Below are 7,269 nucleotides of genomic sequence, written 5' to 3'. Positions count from 1 at the left end.
AAAAAAAAAAAAAAAAAAAAAAAAAAAAAATAATTCTGATCTTCCATAGTGTAGTGGTGGTGTTATGATCTGCCCTAGTCTAGATCTTGGAGAAACAGACTGACTGGATACGGTGAGATGACCAGTGCCGCATGCCTTAGCCTATTGGAGGTAGGGTGTGACAAAGTGGTATCAAAGCTAAAGACTTGGGAAAAAGTTTCATAACCCACAAGACCTTAGGCTATCCAGTGTCATAGGACTTAATAAATTAAAAGCTTCGAACTAAAAACATCAAATTTAGAGAAACATTGTTGTGGTAATTAAAGATGTCCAATAGAGAAAGAAAATGAAATATTGTATGTAAACTCTGAATGTATGTGCACTCGTGGTCGGAACCAAGACACTAATTTTATGTGACGCGTGTTGTATGAGCCTTTGGGAATTAGTCAATTATTTATCTTACAGGAATTCCCAAAAATGCCACCAAGACGTGCTCAACCTCAGTATGAGCTACGGCCAAGGAAGAGAGGTCGGGCTGCCAGAGCTACCCCTCATGTGCCAATAGGGGATGAGGCAGGAAGGGAGAATGTAGTTGGGGTGACCCTACCCGTACATGCATCCACCCCTGCAACAGTAGCACTTGTGTCGCCACCTGCACCACCAATGATCACAACACAGGATGTGGCAGCCATTATAACAAATATGATGCAAGGGATACAAGAAGGGTTGCAGCGAACCATACAGCAAAATATGCAGCAGCAAAGGGCAATGGTTGAAGAATTGGTCACTGCCATACGTGCCAGGAAATCACCAGCAAACCATGTATCTATGGCACCACCCCCACCAGCCCCTACAGCTCCTGCTCCTAACCCTTTGTTTGCTTTTGGAGTTCCAGCCACTGGTCAGGCTATTAGTGGACAAACATCCCAAGCACCACGAGCTAGGAGAACACTTACAGGGCAACAAACTCCAGGAACCCCTCCAGTAGAACAAGTATGGACTGATACCAGCAAGTTGATGGAAGAGTTTCAGAAGTATCGGCCTCCATATTTCAGTGGGGTGACATATGATCCATTGGCTCCTGCCAAATGGATAGAAGGAGTAGAGAAAACTTTCTCAGTTCTGGGCTATAATGATGAACAGAAGATTTTGTGTGCTACATACCAGTTGCAGAATGAAGCTCATGCATGGTGGAAGGCTACCAGACCCATATTGTCAGCCACATATCCACACCCCACTTGGGACCAGTTTGTAGAAGTCTTCTATGGGAATTACTTTCCCATAAGTGTGCGAGATAGGAAGGAATCTGAGTTCATGGCATTGGTGCAAGGTCCCAATTCAGTGTTGGAGTACCAACAGCAATTTGAGGCACTATACTATTTTGCACCTGAGCATATGAAGACTGACAGGGCAAAAGCTAAGAAGTTCGAAAAGGGGCTGAGATCTAGTATTGGGGCAGTACTTATTGCACATAGGCTCCAGACATATGCTGAAGTGGTTCAGATTGCCAAATCCATTGAAGACAAGCAGAGAGAGGGCTATCAAATTCAGGCAGCGAGGAAAGCCAAGGCAACGGGAACTGGAAGGCAGTTTGGGAAGTTTGTGAAGGGAGCTACATCTACTGCTATTGTGCCTAGGAAGACTGACTCAGGTCAAGCATCTACCCAGTCCCGGCCAGCAACCACCCCTACCCAGCCTCTATCCATGAGGTGCTATGTGTGCCAACAGCCAGGACACTTGGCCAGATCTTGTCCCTAGAGGAAGCCAGGAGAGCCCAATGTGACTTCTTCATCTGCATTCACCAAGAAACCACAAGTGGCTGGGAAGGTGTTTGCATTGTCAGCTGAGGAAGCTGAGACTGCCCCTGGAGTTGTAACAGGTACAATAGTAGTTTCCACAGTACCAGCATTTGTATTGTTTGATTTTGGTGCATCTCATTCTTTTGTGTCTTCACATTTTGCTACGAGAATGGGGATAGAATAGAAAAAGTTAGCACATAAGTTGATGATTTGTACACCCACTAGGTTTATAGTGGATTTGGAGGACGTATATGAACCATGTGTGATTCAAATGTGTGGTCGAGATATGATAGCCCATTTGATTTGCATAGATATGAAGGATTTTGATGTTATACTGGGAATGGACTGGTTGTCAGCATACCAAGCTTGTGTACTCTGTGCAGAGAAGAAGATAGTATTTAGACCTCGGGATGGAGATGATTTTACATTTCAAGGGCATAGGAGAGACAACGCCAAGAAATTACTAATTTCTACCATACAAGTTCAGAAATTACTAGAAGAAGGGTGTGAAGCCTATTTAGCATGTGTCAGGGATACTACCAAGAAGACTGCAACACTAGAAGAGTTAGAAGTAGTAAGAGAATTTCCTGACGTGTTTCCTGAAGATCTATGTAGTGTGCCCCCAGATAGGGAGACAGAGTTTTGCATTGATTTAATACCTGGGGCAACACCTATATCTCGAGCACCATACAGAATGGTTCCTACTGAATTGAAGGAATTGAAAGAGCAATTGCAGGATTTATTGAAGAAGGGTTTTATTAGACCCAGTGTATCACCCTGGGGAGCTCCAGTCTTTTTTGTAAAGAAAAAAGATGGGAATATGCAGATGTGTATTGATTATCGGGAATTGAATAAATTGACTATTAAGAACCGATATCCACTACCCCGTATTGATGACTTGTTTGATCAGTTGCAGGGTGCTATTACTTTCTCCAAGATTGATCTGAGATCTAGGTATCATCAGTTGAAGTTCAGGGAGAGTGACATACAGAAGACATCTTTCAGGACTAGGTATGGCCACTATGAATTTGTGGTTATGCCGTTTGGACTGACTAATGCTCCAGCAGCATTCATGGGATTGATGAACAGGGTATTCCATGATATGTTGGATCAGTATGTCATAGTGTTCATAGATGATATTCTGATTTACTCCAAAAGTAAAGAAGATCATGCAAATCACTTGAGGTCTGTGTTGCAAAGGCTAAGGGAGAAGCAGTTGTATGCTAAATTTAGCAAGTGTGAATTCTGGTTATCACAAGTGAATTTCTTGGGACATATTGTATCTGCAAGAGGCATAGAGGTTGATCCTGGAAAGGTTAAAGCAGTGCTAGATTGGGAGTCTCCAAAGAATGTCAGTGAAATTCGAAGTTTTCTGGGTTTGGCAGGTTACTATAAAAGATTTATTGAAAATTTTGCTTGGATTTCTGCACCTATGACTCGGTTGACTAGAAAAGGAGTAAAGTTTGAATGGACAGAAGAATATGAGAATAGTTTCCAAGAGTTGAAGAATCGACTGGTAACAGCTCCAGTCCTTGCTATTCCAGATGGTACCTCAGATATGGTGGTATACAGTGATGCTTCCAAACAAGGTTTGGGATGTGTGTTAATGCAAAATGGAAGAGTGATTGCATATGCTTCCAGACAATTGAGGGATTATGAAAAGAATTATCCTACCCATGATCTGGAATTGGCAGTCGTTATCTTTGCACTGAAAATTTGGCGTCACTATCTGTATGGAGAAAAATGTGAAATTTACAGTGACCACAAGAGCCTTAAATATCTCTTCACTCAAGAGGAATTGAACATGAGGCAGAGAAGATGGTTGGAGTTACTGAAAGACTATGATTGCACAATTCATTACCATCCAGGGAAAGCTAATGTAGTAGTTGATGCATTAAGCCGAAAGCATAAGACTACCACACTTGCTGCTCTCACTACCAATCGATGTTGATAGAAGAAGTAAGGAAGTTTGATTTGGAAGTAATTACAGAGGCGGAGACACTTGAAGATGTGACACTTGCCACCTTTGTGATTGAACCCACCTTATTTGAAAGAATTAAGGAAGCTCAACCCAAAGATGATATGTTAAGGAAGACAATCAATGCTATCAATGTTGGGAGACAGAAAGATCCTAGATTTTCATTAAAGGATAGAACTTTGTGGTTTAAAGATAGATTATGTGTTCCAAGGGAGGAGAAATTGATAGAGTTGATCTTGAATGAAGCTCATAGCACTCCTTACTCTTTGCATCCTGGAAGTACCAAAATGTATAAAGATGTGAAGAAACTATATTGGTGGTATAATATGAAGAATGACGTGGCAGAACATGTAGCTAAATGCATGAATTGTCAAATGGTGAAGGCAGTGAGACAAAGACCCCATGGACTGTTACAGCCTCTTCCAGCTTCCAGTGCCAGAATGGAAGTGGGAACATATTACTATGGACTTTGTGACAGGGCTACCACGGACTAGAAAGGGGAATGATACTATCTGGGTGATTGTTGATAGATTAACAAATGTAGCACATTTCATACCTATGAAGATCTCATTCTATGGAGAAATTGGCACAGTTATATATTGATAATATTGTGAGATATCATGGTGTACCTGTCATTATTGTTTTTGATCGTGGTTCCCGGTTTACTTCTAAATTTTGGGAATGTGTGCAAAAGGCAATGGGGACCAAGCTGAAGTTTAGCACAGCATTTCATCCACAAACTGATGGACAATCAGAAAGGACTATCCAAATTTTGGAAGATATGTTGAGAGCCTGTGCTATAGGTATGAGTTATAGTTGGGATGAGCATGTGCCTTTGGTTGAATTTGCATATAATAATAGTTACCAAACAACAATTGGTATGGTGCCATTTGAAGCTTTGTATGGAAAGAAATGCAGAACTCCATTATATTGGGATGAAGTTGGAGAAAGAAGAATGTTGGGGCCAGAACTGATATAGACTACCTTTGAGAAGGTTGATATAATCAGAGAAAGAATCAAGGCAGCTCAATCCAGACAAAAGAGCTATGCAGATAGTAGAAGAAAACCTCTAGAATTTGATGTGGGCGATAAAGTATTTCTAAAAATCTCACTAGTAAAGGGTATAAGAAGATTTGGAAAAGGAGGAAAATTGAGTCCCCAGTATGTGGGACCATTCGAGATTCTGGATCGGATTGGCCAGACAACTTACAGATTAGCATTGCCCCCAGAGTTGGAAAGGTTTCACAATATTTTTCATGTATCAATGCTGAAGAAGTATATTCCAGACTCTTCGCATGTACTGCCGACTATTGAAACATTGGACCTTAATAATGATTTGAGTTATGAAGAATAGCCTAAAGGAATCTTTGATAGAAAAGAACATCAGCTCTGGAATCGTACTATCTCTTATGTGAAGGTGAAATGGAGAAACCACCCAGAGCAAGAAGCCTCTTGGGAAAGGGAAGATGAGGTTAAAGAGAAATATCCAGAATTGTTTGGATTACAAGGTATGCCTCACAAATTTTGAGGACGAAATTTTTGTAAGGAGGGGGGAAATTGTAACACCCTAATCTGATATTTATACCCCTACTTGTGGACAGGCAAGAAGAAAGAGCAGAGGAAGCCAATGCTGGTTGGCAGTTGTGGAGTGCCAAGAAAGCAGAAGTGACCCCACCTGCTCCTGTTCAGCTTGCCAATATCATTGGGGAACTCATAAGGAGGGGTGGACAAAGAGGTAAGTTTAAGTACAAAACTAAGAATAGTAGGAAAAAAAAAATGCGACATGAGGACTTCCCAGGGGGTCACCCATCCTAATACTACTCTCACCCAAGCGCGCTTAACTACGGAGTTTTATGGGATTTGGTGCATTAGTGCTGGTATGATCGCACCCACATTGGTAGGTCCAAAATTGGCCAGCCAGTTTTGCCTAGCAGAATGTAATTTTTGGGTTTTTATACTGTGGAGCCCACCTCTGTTGTGCAAAATTCCCATTTTACCCCTATAGGAAGAGACTTAAATGAGGCATGAAATGCACACTTTAGAGGAAATGAATTTATAGACTATTAGGTATTATATATATATATATATAGTATGTATGTAATTTATATGGAAATAAAAGAGGGCAACCAACTTAAGAAGGCAGCCAAACAAACCTTAGTTATAAGGATTTAAGAGGGCAACCAAATAGACCTTAGCAATACTTGAAGAGGGCCAACCAAACAGACCCTTGGGGCTGCCTTATATATAAGGGATAATGGGCTGAGATTGCATCAAACGTGACTGCTGTAACAGTAAGGAGAAAAAGAAAGAAAGGAGAAGAAGAAGAAGGAAAGAGAATGAAGAAGAGGAAGAAAGAGAAGTGAGGAGGGAACTCACTCACCTCAGGCTGCTCTTAGATCAACTCTGCACCTAGGTAAGTGAACTTACTACTGCAGTAAGGTTAATTAGGTTAATTAGGTAATTTCATGTAGATTGGGCAGCTAGGGTTAGGGTTTTACCCAATTGTTAACTGCCAGGGAATCCCTGTAAGTAGAATAGCTGCCCAGTAAAGAAAGTCCTAATTTCTATGGGCTATTGGGGACCCAACCGGTAAAAAAACCCTATCCTTGCTAAACCCTAGAACATAGGACTACTTCTTTTTCAGTAGGGATTATGCAATAAGGGCTGGAATAGGGTTGATTTAGTGGAAATTCTGCCAAAACCCTAGGAACATAATTTTATTTAAGCTGAAATTATGCAATAGGGGCTGAATTAATTAGGTTAGGTTAGTACTTATAAATGTTCATCTCAAATTGATGGCCAAGGCATGAGAAATACTCTAAATTTGCAGTTCTCTTTAAATTCCTACACTATGCCTACAGAATTAGACTATATTAGTTGTGGGTGTAATAAATTGAAACCCAAAATTGGGTCAACTTGGCATTTAACCTTTTTCCTTACTGACCTAAGATAAGTATTGGAAATTCAAAATGAAAAATGGATGCAATTCGGGCACTACAGCAAACATGGTACCGGTTTTGACCCAGGTAACCCACCGATTTGGGTTCCTGAAGCCAGATGGGCTGTGTAACAGGTTACTAAACCTTTGGACATAAGTTTGAATTTATTTATATAAGAATTAATGAGAAACATAACCCATGACTGTAGGGTCCAATGTTTGGAATTTCATATGACCTCGAGGACTGTAAGTATGGATGAAACCCCTTCATCCAATGAGGATCTATTAGTGATTCTTTATATCTAATTCTACTATAGAAAAGGTGTAAGAAATCAAGGAATCAATATGTATATAGGAAGGAACAGACAAAGACCTTTATAGGTTGGGTATGGGAATGCTATACTTAAAGCAAGTGGATAAAATGTAGGAATTTGTGATGTACCTAATGATTTAAATATCTGTTGAATAGGGAACATAAGTGACAGTGTGGCAATTTTCTTGAATCCAAGAAGTGAACTTGCCAACATTGAATACCAAGGTGAGTGGGTGCCCTTCTCAACCCCCATTCTTTTGGT

At 40.7% G+C, this 7,269-nt stretch overlaps 1 pseudogene; it reads right to left on the bottom strand.

Annotated features, from left to right (window-relative positions):
- Window positions 1-5,529: 5,529 nt before the first annotated feature.
- LOC122070305 lies at window positions 5,530-5,647 on the bottom strand (annotated as a pseudogene).
- Window positions 5,648-7,269: the final 1,622 nt, after the last annotated feature.

The sequence above is a fragment of the Macadamia integrifolia genome, unplaced genomic scaffold (assembly GCF_013358625.1).
Source record: "Macadamia integrifolia cultivar HAES 741 unplaced genomic scaffold, SCU_Mint_v3 scaffold876, whole genome shotgun sequence".
Classification (NCBI taxonomy): domain Eukaryota; kingdom Viridiplantae; phylum Streptophyta; class Magnoliopsida; order Proteales; family Proteaceae; genus Macadamia; species Macadamia integrifolia.
The sequence above is the reverse complement of the archived record's forward strand: the minus strand, read 5'-3'. Positions and strand labels throughout refer to the sequence as shown.